The 21805-nt window shown below is 45.2% G+C and overlaps 1 protein-coding gene across 3 annotated transcripts in view; it reads right to left on the bottom strand.

Moving 5' to 3' along the window:
* The window catches only part of BDNF (brain derived neurotrophic factor), a 41713-nt gene that overhangs the window by 4923 nt on the left and 14985 nt on the right, over positions 1–21805 (bottom strand). The window contains exon 1 of one of the 3 annotated variants that reach the window (XM_074884456.1): positions 17345–17459. The exons of 1 other annotated variant lie outside the window; for it this stretch is intronic. The gene's annotated coding sequence lies outside the window, so the exon portion shown is untranslated. Of the gene's footprint in view, positions 1–15816; positions 15944–17344; positions 17460–21805 lie in introns of those variants that run through there. One more of the 3 variants, XM_074884459.1, reaches the window with a different exon arrangement.

Below are 21805 nucleotides of genomic sequence, written 5' to 3'. Positions count from 1 at the left end.
CCCAACAGCTTGGGCTTGTCCTTCCCAAGCGCTTTGCTAAGTCTTGATAGATTGTACATCCCTCAGGGTAGAAGTTGTTTCCTCCTCAAGTGTAGAGTACACAGTTTAGGTACTATTACAACAAGAACCCCCCCCAAATCCTGCAGCGACAGAGAGCTATATTTTCTGTCTGATCCCAAGTGCTACTACAACATCTATCACATCCAGTTGCTATTTTTCCTCCTTGCAATCCCTGCTCTCACCAGTTCTGCTTGCTAGAAAGCAATGGCATTGTTCACATTTTTGAAGAAGCAGCTAATGCTTGTTTCAGAGCTTTTGAAGTTCATTCGGAAGTACCTCATACTTGGCAGCGCTCATTGGAGTAAATGCTATTTCTGTTTGCCAACAGGGTGCTATGTAAAAAGCTTTCCTTCGTCTCCTGCAAATATGCTGTGGGAAACTAGTACTCTTATGACTCGAACATGGAAAGACAATCTATCATAAAACATACAAAGAAAATGAAATATGTACTAGAAAGGCAGTGCCCAAAATGTAGGTCTCAAAGTTTACTTAATAAAGTGTGGGGGGGTGGGAAGTGTTTGGGTTTGTGTCCATGCCCTCCTCACCCCCAGCCCCCTACTAAACAAGATTTTGGCTAAGAGTCCTCTCTACCCCAGCACAAGTCTTCCTTCATCCTTCCATCTCTCTTCCTGTTTAAAAGTGTTATTGTGGCATAGATTTATTACAATTAAACAAACCTGACATCTGTGACTCACAGGAACACAGTGTTTGCTCTAACCAAGCAGAACATTAATATTTTGCAGATTTTTTCATCCTAGGATTTTTAAAACATTCTACAGGGAGTAATATCAGATTTCTTCCTCAAAGGGGAGGAAGAGAGACACTGCAGAGATGATTTACAACACAAGGAAGAAGGTTATCAGTCTTCCTTTATCAAACAAGGAGAGACAAGACAAGAGGGAGAATGGGTGGTTCAACTAGCATGCAAATGCAGAGCCAGTGGAGCAGGCAACAATAATATTCATACACTCCCTCTTCTGAGATTTGTTTTATATAAAACTTAAAAGGAAAAAACCTCAAACACCCACATAACACTTTGTGACCACCAGAGCAGTGAACAGAACACAGATCTTCTGGCTCCTAATCAAGTTCCTGTTATTTTTATTAGAGTAGTGCCCAGAGGTCCCAGCCAATATCTCGACTCTGGAGGACAGAGTCTGTCTGAGCACGTAGTACCCCAAAGGGCCTTCCAGTGCAAAAGAGAGAGGACGGAACACAAGAGGCACCAAGACAAGCACAAAACAGAGAAGCTTGCACCCATCAGCTAGGTGCACCAGTTGGAGGCTGAACATTTGCTTTTCAAGTTAGGAAGATGAACAAAGGATGGAAGGATTCCTGGACCAGGACTCAGCCTTTGCTATTATCATTGGGCTGTTTACCTCTCCTGGTAGCAATGAACTTGGAGGGATGTGAAATGAATAGAATAGTAGCTGTGCAACTTTGTTGGCATGGACATTTTTCTTACAAGGAAGATGACAGAGGACAAGAGAGGTGCAACTGAGTTCAATAAGCCCTCAGCACCCTCCACCAATTTTCACCAGATCTAACAGTACTTTATATTTCACATTAAATTAATCCTTCCTTAATCAATTTTGCCTTCCATTTAGGAAGGAAACTGCTGTCAAACTTGATCAATTTACATTCCATCTGATGACATACAACTGCCAATATTATCTGCCATAGCAAGAAACAATGTAGAACTATGCTCTGAAAACCAACAACTTCCAGACAGCCATTATCCACATAACATACTGGTAATACACAAGAAAATGTGTCCCCCTAAAAGCCACCTCCCTCTTCCTCCCATTTATAACTGTAGAAGAGTATGTCAAAGTAAGCTTTAGCAATGCAGACACATGGAATACTGTTAGCAAACAAACACAGATCAAACATTTACTTCTTTGTACAGGTCCCAGACTAAGCCAAACTGTGCATGCAGGATGTGAAAAGATTCTTTTCTGTATCTTGACAATGACTTGAACAATACACACAGTCCTTGTCTTTGGCATCAAGTGGTATCAAGTGATTTAATATGAGAAAGTATTATTTTAACACCTAGCAAATTATTTTAGAGGCCATAGCAATTTCTAGTAGCAGTTGCTCAAAATATACTAGTTTAGCATGCTATAGCAGAGTAAGATTTAAATCTCACTCCGTAAGTAGAAACACACAACCTTTCAGCTACTGTTGAACTGACTCATGAATGCATGGTTCATCTCTTACTTAGTGAGGCAGGACTAATATCCCTATGTAGCACTAAAAAGGTCATTGGAAACACTTCAGATGGCAGCTTCCAGTCCTTTTCCTCTGCTCCCCAACTATCAAACCTTCATTATATTGCAAAGGTTAAAGATACTGCCTGTCCTGTTACAATAAGTGCCTTGTAAACCCCAAACACTAACAGATTATGTACACCCTTGTGATTACGAGCAGTCACCATGCCACCCCACAGGGAAGAGGAACCAGGGTGGAAGCATGGGGAAAGCTGGATTTTCCTGTTTTCCCAGCATGCTACTACTGAGCAAGGTACTGCCCCTTTCCATGCTGGGCACATCTGCCACTACATGGCCTTGCATGGAGATGTGCCAGCATTTCTGTGTACACCCATGCCTGATGCTGCCCTGGTAGAATGAGCAACTATCTCCCATGGAGGCTCACCAGTGCTGAGTATTTCTTAACTGGAGCAACCTGGCTTATACTGTGTGTTCTGAGTGCATCCATACAACAGTGCCACACAAAACAGAGTAGCCATGGCCACTTTTAGTCAGACATGCAGCTAGAAAAATACAAAACAAAATCACTGATGATACAGCATCAATCTGTAGTCCTATCACACATTAAATCCCTCCTTTCTCAGCTGTAGGAGGTTCAGATCTCCACTCCCCACCTTCTAAGAACAACAGCTAAAGGCTGCAGCCCTTTTGCACTCCTCCTGTTCAGCTATGTCAGTGGGCATAAAAGATCAAAGACTTCTCTAGAAGAGGCAACCTTGGTTCAATTGCTGCCCCATGGACTGTTGTACACACCCACTAACTTGTATAACAGATATATGCTAGCCTCCTTGAGACCCAGCCTTAAACTACTCCCTCAGGTCACAAGACGTCTCTGCCAGAAATCACATTTGAGGCCAGCTTCCTGAACAGCATCCATTCTCACGGCTGCAAGAACATCCTTCCTTCTCTCACGCAGCATAGCAAAGCTGAAGCAATGAAAAGAGGTCACCCACCATGGACCAGATCTCAGGAAGACGTGACCTAGTTTGTACTTCAATGAAGTCCATACAATTACAGCTAGAATAAGGGCACATAATTGCGGCAGTCGTCTCCACTAATGGGAAGGAGGCTCATTAAATGAAGGTCATGTCAATTATGTACAGCTAGTTTACATATGCAGTCAATTACCTAGCTGTACTATTTATTTCAGTATTTGTGTTTAATGAGGATTCACCCGTTAATTGTTTTATTTAATTATTTTTAGTTATTTTAAGCAGAAATCTAGCAGCTTAACAGGTTGTGTTTCCAGCAGAGAGACCTGAGGAACAGCTGTGAACATGTACTTGCTTTTCTGCATCCTGATATGTGCCATGAAAGTTGAAATATCTTTCAGTAGTGAATAGATTCATAATGCTTTAATCTCCAGAAAGGAGTGTGTGGTGGAAGATAAAATTAGCAGCAAGACGACATTCATTTTCTGCCTTGCCATTTTCTAAGACCTTTATACAAAAGTTCAATTTACTAAATACTACTGAATGGCACAGGCATGAGTTCCCGCTCTATGCATCATTACTGGAGTGTGTGAACAGATACCAAAACGGGATGCATGTCAGCACATGATTTGCAAAGACTAAACGTACTGAGAACAAATAGTATTAACCTTTAACACATGCATAACTGGATGTCTGACACACTCTGGTTATCCTCACGGCTATTTATGCAAACTATATAATTACTTTTTATTACTGAAAATAAAGCGCCCTCCCCCCCCAGTACATACACATGAACACCCACACCCAATTTGTATTCTTGTAAGTTGGTGCTTCACGTCAGAAAGAAGAAACCCATTTTATTTTTATTCTACTGTTGGTTTTCCCTGAGGTAATAAAATCTACTTAGCCATAATGCCAGAGATGGCAGAGACTAAGAAACATTTTGAAGACTAAGATAAATAGCAAGCAAATTTACAAGTAGTTTGTAAACTACAACTTTTAACATGAGAAATTTGCTTTCATCTTATGTTGCGAAATATTGCCTATGGTACAGCTTCTGAGAGCAAAGAGACTCCAGCAATACATTGGCTCTGGAGAAGTATGCATCTGTTTAAAGCACTACAAGAGGTTTTTGTGGTGTTCCAAGGTTTTATCGGACTCTCTCCACAACGCATACAAAACCCACAACTTCTCCTGTCAACCAGAGGTGGGAAAGAACCCAAAGAAAATAATGGCAAAATAATAACGCCATGACATTACACCCCTGATCTTTCACAGAGTTATGTATCAGTTTCCTACAAACTTTCATCATACCTTTCTGGACATTCAGTCATACAAAGGGCACACTTGCTTCAAAGCTCCAAGAGAGCGAATTCAGCTGCTCTAATAGGCACAGACCAGACAGTCTCCTCATTACAAGCATGTTTATACTTAAATTGGCCAAGTTCAGGACTACAAGGAGTTCCCAGTAGGATTTCTGTTGGATGGATCTCAGACCCATTCTGCCGATACCAGGAAACAGGCGGGGTGAGTTTTGGCAGTAGGCACAAGTGAAGGAGTAGCTGGCCAGACTCACAGATGGTATTGGAGCTTTCAGAGAGACAACACCCATGGAAGAGAACAGATGTGCACTATTTTTATACTTTGACAATGGAAACTCATTGTTGAGCCACTGACACCCGTAGTGCCTTTCCAGCTCTTTGCACAGCATCCTGCACACGGGGCACTGAAACCGGACAGGGGGTTACAATCCCTGCTGTGAACAAAGACACTCAGCTCCAAAAGGGTACTTGTGTGCGTGCCACTATATATATCAAACACAATATGCTTTACCACAACATTTTTTGCCAAAGTTTCACACTGAAATACCAAGGTATGCAGTGAAAGTCCTCCTCAAATAAAAGCACTACCAGCAGGTTTACTTTTGCTCATCAGGAGTATCATGGGTAGGGTAACATGCCACACTCCTATTGACATGCCAGAAATACTGTACAGTAGGGATATGACTTCCAAGCCCAAAACCCTAAGAATTAGCCTATTCCAATTTCAAAATTGACTTCAGGCTTAGAAATCTGCATTAATCTGTTTTAGAGTATGTGTCCACATACGTTCATGCCATTACTGTGGTCATTCAGAAGTAACATTATGCAATCTCTGTAAATGAAAGCTCACCTACAGAATAGGCTAACTAAAGCCTCCCACAAAACAAGAAAAACAACCGCAAAACCATTCCATGAAATAATTACTCCGTGCCCAGATAGTATCTGGTTCCACAATGGGAGCAGATAATTAGTTCTCTGAAATAATTTTCTTTGATAGCCACCAGAGCTTTATATAATGTTAATTCAACCTGTGTGTGGAAGAACGTTAGGACAGAACCTCAGACCTTTGAGCAGCATCTGTGGTTTGTATTCCATTTCACTACAGCTCTCTGGTATGAAATACTGTGCTGAATCGTCACAGGACTGAGCTATTCTGCCAAGTACACACATGAAGCTCCCACTGAAGTCAAGGATAATTGGCACCCGAGAGCAGGAACAGAACAGAGCACGTTGCATGCAAACTAGCATGAGTTGGATCCCTTGTACTGTGACATGTGTCCAGCAGCCCTGGAACAACCCAGAAGCTGCTGTACCAGTTGAGCTTGGATCTTACGAGTGCCTATAAACTATTGAACAGCATGTAAAACATCCCACGCACCCATCAGTTCTGCTGCAAGTGGCAAGCTTCCTAGGACCTATAGAACATTATGCACTCAACAGGAAGATAAGTGAAGCCTAGCCAAGGAAAATCAATGGTTAAAAAGCATAAGCATCAGATGGAGCAGTTACCCATGGTTTGGGCAGGCAGTGTTTTTTCTAGGGTAAGGGAGGAGAGCAAAGGCTATACCCATTTGTTGCAAGACTCTTACCTTTGCTGAGACCCTGACTGTGTGTGGCATTGCTCTAAGAGAACACTTTGCTTTTAGCCATAGTCAGTCCTTGAAATGAAGCAGATCAGTACGTTGTGATGTGCGTGAACTAGAAACTGGAAATGCCTGTTGTCAGAGCCCTGACAGGTATTAACAATATGCCTGCATTTGCTAGTGGTGTTATCAGTCATCTTTTGGCTGCCCGCCCTCATGTGCAGGTTTCTCTCAACACATGCTCAGTCCAGTTGTTAGCACAGAATCTCCATGGAAATACTTTCCATAGATGGGGCAAGGGATAAAAGCTTACACTGAGGTACCAGAGCAGCTTCTGGGAGTATTCAAGTCCAAAGTTACATGGGAACAACCTGACCAGGAGCAGAAATTTCTAAGTTTGCAAAGCCACCTCAATCTGCATTAATGGAATAATGAGGAATTTGTATTGAACAAGGATATACTCATTAGAAATCTAACCCACCTCACTGGGCAGCCAGCCCTGCATGTGTCCTGCTGTGACAACAGCTTTATCTTTGGAGATAACACTGTTGGAAAATTATGTTAATATGTTAACATAACTGGATTGAAAACACTTTGGCAAGAAGTGCTCCTTCACCACTGATATTTTACTATGACAATGCAGCACACCACAGATTTCAGAGCATTATAGTTTTCTGCTTTTTGTTTCCACCTTCTAAGTGGTTTCATGTTGAAACAAGACTTTTGCAATTGCTATGCATGGTTCTCTAGCCTTAATCTATCCTAAAGATTTGGGGGCCAACTTCAACCCGATTCAATAGAGGGATACAAATTTCACAGACAACACTATTTCCACGGTCACGTGTTGTAATTGGCACACAAGTAGCTGACATCCACACAAACAAGCTTCCCCCCCCCTCCATCATTAGTCAGGCAAGCACCAGTGTATGGGCTTACCCACTGTCACTTGCAATGCTATTGTTGCTCTCATTTCACAAGCTGTGCAGTGGAAAAGGGTTTGGAATTACTGGCAGGGGTAAGGAGGTACATCTAGCAAAGATACAGTTATACTGCTCAAAGTACCAACATTTCATGGGACATAAAGAAAAACCTGCAGCCTTGCAGGAAAAATTAATTTATCAAGCTCTTGCCTTCTCCCAGTTGTGTAATGGTGTAATTTCTTTCACAGAGCAGTATTACACTGTGATTCCTCTGAATTACACGGAGAGTGGGTCCTTCCCCTCCCCAATTAAAAATTAAGTTCATCTGGCTCATGAGTTTTCATACTTGCCACCAGATATAACTATAGATTGTGGCATCATGGGAAATTATTTCCACAAAAACTGTTGAGGTTCACTGAAGTCCCAGTAGACCCAATCCTGGTGGACACAGTTACTGCCTGGTGTAAATCCATAGTGCTCTGTTCATAGATTTATACCAGCTGCAAAGGTGACCCAGTACTTCTATGGTCATAAAACCAGGTGGGACCAACACCTAAACTATAGCTAATACCTGTATCAGAACAAAATGTGACAGGTTTCAGCAAAACAGCTTCCTCACACTCAGGACTCCTGAGGGATACACGCATATTTGGTAATAATTACACTTTAAAGAGGAAAGAGAAAAAAGCTTTCTAGGTGTACAGACTAGTTCCTCCCTTCCCCCACCGATATAAGCACATAAATAGCTCAAACATGCCTATAAACAGAAGTATGCAAAATCCAGCCCAACACCACCTAACTTTCCTCCTCTCCACACTTGGGTGTCTTGTTTCACGCATACACACCCCCGCTGAAGAAACTGGCTTTGCTGCCAGCGTACTCTTCTCACTGCAGCAGCCCTTAAGCTCCAAAGGGTAGGTTTGTACATGGGATTTCAGTCATTAAACAAACACTTCTCTAGAAAGCTTCAATACCTGTCCCTTCACATAAGCAGATCCTAGTGCCCTGCAGGGAAGCAGAGCTTCTCTTCAAATAGCTGGGGCGGGGGAAGGAAGGAGAAAGCTAAGTGAGAAACATTAAATTACCCAATTAGCCTGTGGAAAACAGGTAACTGTTCTTCCTTTCACAAGTGTCTGCACAACATGATAGATTATCTAGAAGTCAGCATCCTATTCAAAATCAAAAGCAGAGCTGTCTTATCAGAGATAATTAGTAGTTCTCGAGAGGAAAAAACCACTTAGAAGCTGCAAGAGCAGAGAGACCTGGTACTTACGCTGCTATGACTCCACCTGTACAATATTTCTTGGAGAACACAATATCAAAGTTTCCAAAGTGCTTTGCAAACACTGATTCTCAACATACTTAGCTGAGGGGGAACCACATCAGAAATCTTATTTCCCTCTGGGTAAGCTGAAGCCGATAAAGATATTTAAACAATTTACCCCAGACTGCACATCAAGTCACTGCTGAGCCAAAGGAGAACAGGGGACTGCCCGCTCCCAACCCCTCACTTCAGTCACTACACAGAGCTGCCTTAACCATGTGCATCATTCACATATTTTGCAAATCTCTCTATGGTAACTTAGATGTCTAACCTAGAAAGAGGCAGGGCAGCTGATTAAAACCTTAGGGGTATTATTTTGAATACATATGCTAGCTCACTTCCATCTGTGTCGTTAATTAGTTCCTGACTGTAGGTTAAATGTAGGGCATGTTGTCACGAGCCTAAGGTGGGGTGGCAGGACCTCCTGCTATTGCCATATGGCTTTTTGTTTCTTCCTTCATTCTTCAGCTTTTAGCCTCATGCTTCTAATTTGTGGGCTCAACCATTATATAACAAAGAACAACAAGAAAAGCAGATCTAGTGTTAAAATAGAAACATTCTTCACCATTAAAACCTCCAAGAGGTTTGATTTGAAATGCCACACAACTTCCTGTCTCATCCGGAGACCGATTTTACCCACAGCAAATTTGCTATGGAATTCAGGGAAGACCTATTCCCATCAACAACTACTACTGCAGAAGTAGATATTTACCAGCCCTATAAACACAAACCAGGCAGCTTGCCAGGGACCAAAGGTCAGCCTTAATTTGTATGAGATGTAGGCATAGCCTTGCTCTTCTCCTTGGAATATGGATGCTCAGCACCTACAGGGGATGAAGCCAGTGTAGCAGCATCATCCCCATCAAAACAGTAAAAGGAAAAAAGATGACTGAGCTCCCATCATCTTTTTTCCAATGCATCTCCACAGATGAGTCTTTGTTAAAATACAAATGGGTCAGGACTGTCCTTGACAAAACTACAGGTCATGTTTTGAAGTATGCCTGAACATGACTATTACAAGATATGCAGAGTATCGGCAGTTCCACTGTAGTAATTTTCTAGTGAGTACAGCTTGAACACTAACAGGTCAGGTGGTGATTCGCGACTGAAGACTTGCTTCAAAGACTTTAATTTAGAGTAGACACGGAAGTTATTGTGTTTTCTAGCTCTCATTGCATACCTGTCCTTCCTTTAGCTAAAGAAAGGGGAAATGATTTCTGGTATTTCCAAGCATAAGTTGCTTTAATTTTCATAACAGTTACAGGAAGCAGAGCAAGGAAAAAAATATACAATAGTATCCATGTTGAACAAAACTGATTAAGAACCAGGTGATATGACTTCTTGCTTGAGGCTTATGGAATTAAAGATATTGCATCTAGGTTCATCAGACTCAGAGGCAGAATTCTTTGGAGGCTCAGACCTCTAAGTAGTTTATTCTTAAATCTTACTTCTGCTTTTTTAACAGAGCAATGTGGATTGACTCACTTATGCTTTTGCAACATCCTTGTGCATTGTTAACATTCCTGCCACTTTTGCAGTTACTATGGCAGAAAAGTTTTGCACAGGGGGCAGCAGAAATTAATCATTAGTGTAAAACAGAGAAAAAAGGACTTAATATGAGTCTTGCAAGGAAGGCAGCTTTGTTCTTTGTTTTAAATTGAGGTGCCAATCATTAGCTTTTAAGGGGGAAAAATAATTTTCAGACATTCTTTTGCTAGTCACTACACAAAAAATGTATTTCTATGAGATGTGAAAAAACACCTGCTTATCCTCTTTTTGGACCATTTCATTGGCAGCAACTTGCCAACTCCATACCAGTAGGTACCATGCTGTTGTAATGAGACATGAAACATCCTTTTTTGCATCCCATAGAATAAAAACAATCCTTTTTCACCAGTCTGCAAGACATTAGCTGCCAACAAAAAAAAAAGAAATCATGACATTGACATAAACTGTAGTGTTTATATGCGGAAAAGCAAAAATGGAGACCTTCAGATGTGTTTATTTCTAGTTTTGGTTCAACCCATTATAAAGATAAAGGACAGGCATGATGTTCAGCAGCAAATTCATACTTGAGCAGAGTTTCCTGGCATGGGTTCTGGTTAAAGTTACCCTCACCAGCTTGAACTTGTTAGTGGCTTTGCTTCCCCCTTGGATTCACACTGGCTTTCAGTACGAATTCTATCAAATAGCATTTCTCTCTTGGCATTTACAGCTCAGTCAAACTGGATTATCAACTCAAAAGGAATGTAAATAGCAAGTGAAGATCCAAGTCTTAATGCAGGCAGCCAGCAGGCACAATTATCTTGAAATACTGCAAAACAAGTCCTGTCGCTCATCCCAACAGTGTCCATACACTTCTGTGGTGCAGTGACAGCTATGACTAAGGAGAGGTTGGTTTACTTACTAATCTGGCCCTTGAATAAAGTTTAGATTTCATTTCTTTTCATCTCACTCTATCAAGTACTGAACACTCACCGAGAGCGTCATGGCCAGTGCAAAGAAGGGTAAACTAAACCATATGGATACTAAATGTTGCACCAAGCTTAGAAAGTAAGTGGCATAACGGACTAAGGAATCCAGAGATCATAACCTTTAATTCCTTGATCTAGACAAAACCGCATTTCTCCAGGAGCTGTTATGTTTAAAGAAAGCAGTGTTTTGATCACGTTAGATAAGGCACAACATGCACTAGAATTGGCACAAGATTAAGCTTTAAACTCTTTCATAAGGTATGTACTACAGGAGTCTGGGGGGAGGAAGGAAAAAAAAAAAAAAAGGACTTAGTCCTGTTCTCATTGTTACAGCCTTAACTGCAGCAACATGCTCCAAAGTCTTTTGCATTCTGAGTTACTAAAGAGCATATAACAGTATTCTGCTCAAGACCTTGCCTAGTTCTATCTTCTTCCAGACTCCTCCTGCTATGCCACATACATGCAAAGGACTACAAGCCTACCTGTAGCCCAGCACGTGTACTGGAAAGGCTGCAGTTGCATGTGGAACTCCAGGTGAGCCAAAGGTAGTTTTTCAAACACTAGGTGGATACAACAGCTCTCATACACCCTGATACAGTACAAATAGTTGGCAGCTGCCTCCTGACTTGAATGGGAAATGTCACTGTGTCACAGCTCCTCAGTTTCTCATAGGAAAACTTTGTTCCCTCAGAAGCTATACAGTAAGCACTTATCTTGAGATACTTTACACTGATGGATTGCAAGTATCTTAAGAAATTATCCAAACCATCACCTGGAAAGATATGCAGTACATGCAATCAGCTAGTGGTCTGCATTTTCAAGGTTCAGCGAGATGGAAGTTATCGACTCCCACTGAGGTTTAGTTGTGCTGGATTTCTTATTCCACTGGGCATTTGATAGCCATAAGCTAGCAGTTATTATAAAAGCCCCTGAAACATACTGTGTCTGTAAGAGTCAAACAGAAATAATTGCACATGAAATTATGAGTTCAATGGGTAAAAAAGGCACATTGTTTCTCTTTATAAGCAGTTCCTCACAAATTAAATAGGGAACAGTGCTTATTCTTCTCTCCCAAATGCTGATGAAGAACTTACTATAGCCAAGGATTGATGTACAAAACAAAAAGCTGAAGCTGTGAGCTCAAAACAAAACACGAAACCATATCCTAAGAATCAAGGGGCTGATATAAAGTGTATTCCATGTTGTTAGATTTGTGGTAGCCACAGATACCTACATACTCAGTTTAACTTCAATACTTAATTTTAAAACTGGGAAAATCCTGGGTCTTGTGAAACCAAGCTAAAGGCTGCTGACTTGATACATTAAGAAAATCAGATTTTTTTTCTATTCCACCAAATATCTACTAAAGGACACTCCTACCAAATAGACTTCAATGATGGGATGGAGAACAACCTCCCCCCCCACATCCCAACTCAAATCCTTAAGGGACTAGTTCTACATTGTGGTTTTTTGGTACGAGCTTTGGAGAAGCTATCAAGATTCACTGACAGCTGTAACAAGCCAGTATAAATTGGACTTGGAAATACTTCTCTAGGTGTAGTCTAAAGTTCAGTCAGCAAAGGATTTACTGAAAGCAATGCTTCTTGTTTACCTATTTAAGCCACACAAGGAAGACTGTAGTTACCTGCATCACTAGAACGGGATTCGCAGGTACCACCTGAGTTACAGGGCTAAAAAACAGCCCGCATGCATACACTAAATTTAATGCTGCAGAATAAGAACGATTTGGATTAGCAGCCTCACTCATTTTAATTGTGCAGCCCCACTTGCAAGAGCCAGCCATAGCAGCGTGTTTGGTTCGTGCATCTCTAGGTGGCGGTAGCTGCTCAGATTTTGCGATACCGAGAGATGCTTATCTCAAATTTAGCAACCAGTATTCCTCCCATCCTCCTAGAATTGCCTTTCCTAATTTGAAATGTGACCCCCTCCCCCATTTCTTCATAATTTATAGTAGTCTGAAGCTGAGTCACAAGGATTTCTGCGTTTTCCTAACCAAGTACACAAGAAAAGAAATGAACTGCCAAAGTATTGAGGTAATTTATAGCGTAAAGCATCGAGAGCTTCTAGTCGATCAAAGGACCCAGAGAAACAAACATAAGAACAATCATGCCTTCTGTTCTGTACAAATGCCACGGACAGAAATAACTGTCCTAATTAACTGGTTTCAAAAAATGACTTCTCTGAAAGATACAATATTCTTACGAGGGAAGTACACAACTGCTACAGCTTTATGGCAGCTGTCACCAGGGCATGAAAATTCACTAAATGAAGTTTCCTTTTGCTTCCTTCGGTTGTCCATGGTACTCATCTTCAGACAGCTGTATCCATTCGTGATGCCTAAATTATGCTGTAATGGGATCTTCTGCTACCACTAGTATCAGTGTTACTGAAGGATTACAATCACATCAAATCAGCATCATCCCAGCCAACCCTCTGTTCTTAAAGGGTAGAAATTGTGCCTGAGGTTGGCCTATTTTGGTAAGACTGTTGCCCATTCAGTCAAGTCCATAGCACCTTCAGTATGTCAGACTGTTCCATGTTGTTTGTTACTGCTGGATGTAGCAGTTGAATCCCACCACTCTACAGTGGCCTGATAATTAGGTCCTGAGTGTTGAAAAAAAGGAAAACATGAGCCTGACCCTACAGATCACCTACACTTTGTGCATATAACTTTTTTGTCCTGTTCTGCATGGACAACACCTGGAAACAGTGTTCCCCTTGGGCTGCTCAGAGCCTAGAATTGTAAGTGACACAGCCAGCATAAGACTGACAGAGGACAGAGGCCATAGTATAATGGTTACCCTATCAACTCGCATGTTTATCTCCAAAACTAAAATGTTTTATTCTTCTGTTATAGTATATTCTAGTATTCCCCAAACAAGTAGCATAAGGATTTGTGCTGAGAACATGTCAATTTAAGGCACCATGGCAGAGCTCCCTGTATACACTGGGTAGCAAAACCTGTTACTGTATTACAAGAGCACTGAGAAATCCTTGTCAGGTACCAGGAATAGAAGACAGGCAAGATGATCTTTGCCCCAAAGAACTTACAGTCAAAGATAAAACTGAATAATGGGTACAGATAAGGAAGGGAAACAGTAAGATTTGTGAGCTGACAGACAGTGGGCACAGCCTAGCAGCCCCATCCCAGCTTGCACATCAGACACTTTGCTCAGTACACACCTGTACTGCTTCCTAATGGTGTACCACATGGAACAAAAGAGTTGTTATGCACAGCACCTTCCTAGCTGGAACTGAAGACAGCAGGTTATTGAGTTACCACTTCATTTTGGCAATACACAAAAATAGCTTAGCTTCAGTGCTTTTAAAAGCTTCCTTTTAAAGGGTGTTCACAGCTAAGCATTACCAAGAATGCCAGTGTATGAACTGATCTAAGAAATGATTGAGAGTTTCCTAATTAAGCAGCGCTTTCGCTATTTAGGAGGAACCAAGTGCTCACAACATATGCTTGAAAACAGGTCAAGACAAGTTCGCAATTAACCTATTAAAAGCATATATCCTCTTCTACTGGAGCCTCCACCAATTCACACAATGCCTAACATGAGATTTCTAGTGTAGGCACAGGGCACATTCTTAGAACATTTCAGCCTTTTATACAAACCAGGAAGGCAGATACAGGATCTTTTTTTAATAGGACCACACTTATTACACAATTCACTCAGAGTGAATTGTTTCTCATCTTCATGCAGGCTTACCCATGGAAGGCATGAGGGGGTCTCCTACCCACACATTTCTTGTGACCTGCTTTTAGACCTGCACCCCAGCAGAGAACTATTATCTGAGCTAAACCTGAAGCTTCTTGTTTTATCCTCACTGTAACAGCAGAGTAATAGTTGCAGAAAGTGCTACAGCAGAGTAATAGTTGCAGAAAGTGCTACAGCAGAGTAATAGTTGCAGAAAGTGCTACAGCAGAGTAATAGTTGCAGAAAGTGCTACAGCAGAGTAATAGTTGCAGAAAGTGCTACAGCAGAGTAATAGTTGCAGAAAGTGCTACAGCAGAGTAATAGTTGCAGAAAGTGCTACAGGTACTGCAAGGACTTTTAACTACAGCTACTTACAGCTCAGCACTGTCGGTATACGCAAAGCTTTTGAGCAAAAGCACAGATCCTTATTTTCCACTATATTCTTTCACATTTTAATGAGTCTTTAAAATCCTTTGCATCTGTGCACTATGTTTCATAGTATTCCAGCATATTGTAGTACTCCCATAGCACTACACTACAACATAACGCCGTGTTTAAAAGCGTGCTGCTTGAAATTAAACTTTTTTCAGTTTAGCCTTACTCCCTCCAAGATAAAAGTCCTTTCCTATTTTCCTCCACTGTTCTACCTGAATTATTCAGATAAAGTGTTCTTGATCCTCTGACCCCATTTACCTTGATTTCACAGCCATATAACGACAGGATCTACCCTGCAGCTCCAGAAAGCAGAGAGCACTGGCAACATGAACAGAAGGCTCGCTACTTACAAATGGGTTTTCCCAGCCGAGGTTCAATGAAGCTGAACATTAAGTGGTAGTACTACAGCAGAAAATTGTTGCAAGTCAGAGCCCTGTAGAAAAGCTCCTGTATCTAGTTGCGTTAAGTAAATAGCTGAAACATCTACCAGCTCCTTCAAGGTATTTTAGAGTTGAAATGGAGCCATTGCTTTGCCCCGAGACCCAGGTGAAGGACTGCTCTCTCCTCGGAGCAGGCAGGAGAACACCGCAGCTTGCCTTCTCCCTTTCCCTCGCCCCGGGTTTGTTTACATAGCCAGCGCCCTGCCGCTCCGCACGCAGGGAGCCGTAGCATCTCCCTGACAGCTGCTTCCTTCTCTCGCGTGCCAAACCATGGGATTCCCAGCCCAATCGACCCAAGAGTGTCCCCTCTGCTTATGTTTTTCCATACCTAGACTAAGTCTGGGCCACCGCTGGCGTCAAGTTTTCACCCACGCGCTCACAGGCAGCGCTCCTGCTCCACAAGCGGAGGCACTGATGTGCACCAAGGCGCTACCTGACACGAACAAGCAGGACGACGTGACGACCTTCTCGCTTGGGACAGCCGACCACACACAGAGCGAACCCTTCACTTCTGCTACCCCATGGCCACTCAAACTTAGCGATGTGAAAGCTGCTCCTGTCCGTGAGTGGGCAGCTCATTGCCTGGCTCTTTGCTCGTATCTAAAGATGACCAAGGAAATTCATTTTATGTACTTATCACACCATGAATTAAAGATTACAGAAATACTTGCTGAAGAAAAATGTATCTCCAGGATAGATTCTTTGCATTCATTAGAACTGTGTTACTAGAAACATAAATAAGTAATGACTATTGATCTCACAATAGTCATAACCTCAGAACAGCAAACTACAATAAACTGAAGGGAAAAGTACATATTTTAACCGTAATGTACAAACCAAGATACCACAGCACCTCTTAAAAATAAACAAGCAAAGCAAGCGTGGCCCGCACTTGTAACACCTTATGCTTTTAATCTTATAAGAGAAAAAACAAACCAAAACATTCAGTGGGATAGCACAAGGCTTCCCAAGTATTAATTAAACCTTTGCCAACCAAATTTACCGTCTAACGCCGGTTCCCTTCTGGCAGAGGCTCAGCCTTTGCCGCCCCGATCCCGACCCAGCCCCGGCGGGGAGGGCCGAGCCGCCCCCCCGCAGACACCCCCCCGGCGCCGCGCAGGCCGCCCCTCCGCGCCGCATACGGCGGGCTGCCCGCGCCCGGAGGCAGGCGGGAGAGGCGGAGAACAAAGCCCCCATGGCACGGGGCTCCCGGTGAGGGCGCCCGGCGTGCTTCACATTCCAGCGACGGCTGAGCGTCAACAAGTGCATCGCTCCCGTCCCTGACGGCACCTCGCCCGCCGGCCCCGGGGCGGTGCCCGGCCCTTCCTGCCCATCGCTCCCCTCGCCGCCGCCGCCGCAGCCCGGCTCCCTGCGCGCCGCCACCGGCCCCGGGGCGCCGCCGCTGAGGGGAGCGGAGAGGGCCCGGGGCCGCCGCCCCACCGCGCGCCCGCCGCCAGGGGGCGCCGCCCGCCGCCCAGCGGCGCCCGCCCGCCCGCCGCGCCCCGCGCAGGGCGCCGCCACGCGGACAGCGCGCCCCGCGCCCGGCCCCGCCCCGCCCCGCGCCGCCGTCGGGGAAGCGCCGCCGGTGCCCAACGGCCGCGCGCCCCCGCCGCGCGCCCCCCGCCGCGCGCTCCCGCCTCCGCCGGGCCGGCCCCAACAAAAGCCCCCGCCGGGCCGCCCGCCCCGCCGGACACCGGCCGGACCGACAGGTGCGGGAACAAAGGGGCGGCGGGGCTGCCCCGGCCCTCCCCGCCCCGCCGCCGCCCTTCCCGCTCCCCGGACGCCTCTCACCCGCCGGCCCCGCGTCCGCCCGCCCGCCCCCGGCCCCTCAAGTTTCCCGGCGGGGCGCCGCGTACCTCGTCGTCCACACAAAGCCTCGTCCGGGTCCCCTCCGGGAAGTCACATCCTCTCCCGGACGCCTAGTCCCACCGGCCGCCTCCCGCCGCCCCGGCAACACAGGCGGCGGCTCAAGTGTCTCATCAAAGCTTTATGAGGGGCGGGAGGGCAGCGGAGCCGGATCCCCCACCCCCGCCGCCCAGCGGGAGCCTCCTGGCCCGGCCGCCTCCCCGCGGAGCAGCTTCGCCCCCCGCCCGGGCGCCTTCGGCCAGCGGCTGCGGCGGCCGCAGGCACCGCGCCGCCCCGCGCTGCCCCGCTTAAAGCCTCCGCGCCGCCTCCCCGGCCCCGCCCGCCCGGCCCGGCCCCCGCTCCCCCGGCGCCCCCCGAGCGGCGGGCAGGGCGCGGAGGGGCCGGGCCGGGCGGGGAGCGGGGCGGGGGGGGGGTGTCGGTCCGCCCGCCGCGGGATATTGGTTTACTCCGCCGGGTATTAAGCAAGCCCGATCCATTTAAATATCGCTCCTGCGCTGACCTCTCCGTAGTTTGCCTATTAAGAATGCAATCAAGATAATAACAGGCATTGCTTATTAATGAGCGCCCCAGGTAACGTTACACCGGTGACTTTCTGGAGGCGGGAGCGGGTGCTCAATCCAGGCGGCCCGGGGCCGGCTCTGCCCGGACGGGGACCGGGACCGGACCGGGACCAGCAGCCGGGGCCGCCCGTCGCGGCAGCGCCCACCGGCGAAGTCGGGGGCAACGGCGGTGCCCGCGGGATCCCGGGCGAAACGCCCGGCTCGGCTCTGCCCAGCCGCCCGCGGCGGGGGGGGGGGAGTTTCCGTCCCCCCTGTCAAAAATCTGTCTTGCCGTTTCCCCCTTCTGCCTGTGCAGCAAATACAGTAAATTATTGATAGTGGAAATTGCACGGTGGAGGCAATAATGGCATCCCCTGATTGAGTAGCTCCATCCGATCTTGGTACGGACAGCGCGATGGCACCGCTCCCCGGCCCGGCCGCTGCGCCCGGCGGCAGCGCCCGCGTGTCCCGGCGCCGGGTGCCACGTCCCACGGTGAGAGCGGCCGTGGGACCGGCCCCCACCTCCTCCCCGGCCTGCCCCGGCTCGCCCTGCCCTGCCCCCGCACCGGGAAAATTGGAGCCGCTCGATGTTCAGAACGTAGCCCATCTCTTTTACGAATCGGTTAAAACTAGTACCTTTCTACACCTTAAAGCCGTCTAATTGCAATTAATGCCAAAGGCCCATCTGCTTCACTGCACTCGTGGCCGCGTGAGGAATGTGTGCAACTCGTGGCTGCCTTCAGACAGTCTGATTGCCTGTGTGCTTTTGCTATGAAACACCTGCATTTATTAGATCTGTAAAGTAATAAAATATCCCAGGCGTTTGAAATTTGAGTACACCTAAGGCCTTCCATATAAAACAGCTTTTAATATATATTAAGGGAAACAATCCTGGTGGTTAATATCCTTTGCAGCTTTAAGAACTTCTTTAAAAACCATGTTCAAGTACCACATTACCATCCTTCTTGCACTTGGGGCTTTGGTTTCCCGTGTTTGAACATCACTGAGCTGTGAAGACAGTTCCACCTCTTTTGTCCCAGTAATTTCCAGTCCAAATCTACTCAATTTACAAGAAAGCAGACGGTTTTTCAAAGTCCTCGCTAACAGCCTGGGCCTGAGGGATCACGCCCAGCTTGTGCTTTCTGGTAGATAGGTGCTAATAAAGGTAGCTCTTCAGGCCAAGTCCTGCTCAACTATTTCTGTAATATTCAAATTCTGCCATTAGGAATACATCAGCCATTTCTTGTCCCACTCTAATACACCGGTATAACCTTTCTGTCTCTCAGCAGTACTGCCAGGTGGATGTTTGAGTGCAATTTCAAACACGGGGATCATAACTGGAACTTGCTAAATTAACATACGCATTTTATTTTACCATTTTGGACTTCTCTCCGCAATACTGTTCAGCTTTCCAGGTACGACTGGATTAGTGCGGGTGCCCAATTTCACCAGGGCAGCATTTTTGCATAGTGATAAGACAGCACAGTTTTAATATTCCGTGTTCATAAGATGATGCCTGCAAATATTTGGATAATCTACCAGTCAAGTTGAACAGCAGCAGCAGAGGCTACTTTAATTAGCTGTAATGTAATACATTACACACATGTTATTCCTGGAGGAAGGACTCTTCTCTTGGTACACTAGACATGCAGATGAGCAGCAACGAGTATCATGCTTTAGAGACGCTGAAGCATCTGCTGGCTTGTTCTCCAGAGTGCAGGAGAAGGCACACATTCTGAAAAAGTCTGCTTGCAATCAGAACAAGTTTTTTAATTTTGGAAAGTAAGCGTGTTACGGACCGCCTGACAAGTCCTCACTCTGTGATACGCGCTTTCAGCTCCGCTCCGCTAAGAATGTGAGAACCATCAATTCCAGGCAATCGTGTGCTGAAATTCCCGTTTTGCTCTGCTAGAAAGATGCTGCCTTTTGCCCCGGTGTAGAGATTTTCTTGGGGAAGAGGTGTGGTCAGAGAGCTGCTGTATCTTGCTGGTATAATCAGCCCTTTGGGGATTATTACCAGCCAGTGCTTGATTACTGGGAAAATGAAAAAGTAGTGTAAATAATGATCTGTTTGGATTTTTAATGTACATACAAACTGGGCTCCATATTTTTCAATCAGATGCTGACTTCAAGGAGAATTTTTTATGAATGAGCCCCAAAAGATTGGGCCCACAAGGTATTAGTTCGTGAAGCCACTAATAGTTATCACATGGAGACACTGCCCTGGTCAGAGCTCCGCTCCTTTGTCCACAAGATGTACTGTAAGTTTGAAGGTATACATAAACCTTTGCCTTTGAAATCTGTGGGATACGTAGGATGCCACGATCAGACACCCTGATGTTTCCTGTGGATTCCCAGGTGACCCCAGAAAGAGTTCTTTCTGTCGTGTCTGAAAAGGACATCCCCCCAGCCTGTCTCAGCTGCAGCTATTGTTTCCCCATTTGGGTTGTACAGGCATCAGAATGAGTGGCACTCAAAAGGAAAGCTACACCGCAGGCTGCATGGGAAGAAATGGGCAGGCAGGCCCTTTTCTGGTGATTTCGGGTTGGTTAATTCAGCGTACTGAGTCTCTCGGTGCCATTGTCACAGCATGCCCGCCTTACAGCATTTACCTCGAAACCGAGTATCTTCTCCCTATACCTAACTAGTTAAAATTCTTTTTTGCATACACAAATCACACTTCACCCTTTTCCGTACAGCAACAGGGAAACAGTAAGAAAGAGCACGAGTTGTCAATCAACATAATGTTGATTTATACCTGCAGCAATATCAGATTGCTTGCAGGGGGGTAAGACCATTGCTTTTTGCTGAATTCAATTTAAACTGTAGCATAGGCACTAATGATGCCGTATATACTATAAAGAAGAAAGCAGAAGCACGCACATCTGGTTTCTGTCTCGGTGGAGGTTATGCATTATAGTGATTGATGTACGAGGTCCAAATTTACTGATAAACTAATTATATGATAAAGTAGTTTGTGGGTCTCTTAAATTCCCCCATTGCAATTGTAAGAGAAGCAATAAAAAAGTCAATATTTGAAAAGAGTAACATTCTTAAAAGGTCCGCAGTTAGTCAATACATAACTGGCTATTCAGTCTCCCCCCACAAATGTGTCTTTATTCACGTGGTATCTCAACCTGTTTTTGAATGAGAAAAAGGTCAAGAAGCTACAATTTGGACTGCCTCTCAGTTGTCAGGAAATATAAACTCATCCTGATTACAGAAATGAGAATGCTGTTGATGTACTTGGATTTTGACACTAGAGTATTTTTTCTATTAATAATTTTAATTGGCTGAGGTCAGTTCTTATATCACTACAAGCATTTTATGTTTAATTATGTGTATTCATGTTTCCTAGTTACCTATCTTTGCTATTTTTTCACGTTAAAGGGCTGGAAAGTTCATGGAAATAAACTTTCCCAACTCAAGTCATGCTAAAAATTGCAATGGATTATAAACACAAATGGAGGTTGCAGGCACGTGGCATTTGTAAGAAGATGACGGGGCTGTGACGCCACTCTCTGATGATTCAGCGATTGCAGCACACACAGCAGAGCCACTGATGCTCCACACTAACATCAGCGGGGCTAGAAAACCCTCAGCATCCTCAAGAAGCGAACCCAAATTCTGCTCAACTATGTTAAAACTTTGTAATCGTCCAGGCTGTGACCGAGCGAGACGAAGAGAGAAGGGGGGTGGTGAGCACTTCCCCAGCCCACCCCTTGAACCCAGGGGTCGGCCAGACTACAGCCACAGCCTCTCCCGGGCATCTGTGTGCATATTCATAATGCCCTGGGGTTGGGGGCATCTGGATCCCACAGCCTCAAGGTTTACCTTGTCCAGCCCTCAGAGAGCTGCTGGGGTTCTGGTCTCCAAGTGGCTTGCTGGGTGTCCGGAATATACCCCGTGCCA

This window comes from Strix uralensis, chromosome 15, assembly GCF_047716275.1.
Source record: "Strix uralensis isolate ZFMK-TIS-50842 chromosome 15, bStrUra1, whole genome shotgun sequence".
NCBI lineage: Eukaryota > Metazoa > Chordata > Aves > Strigiformes > Strigidae > Strix > Strix uralensis.
The sequence above is the reverse complement of the archived record's forward strand: the minus strand, read 5'-3'. Positions and strand labels throughout refer to the sequence as shown.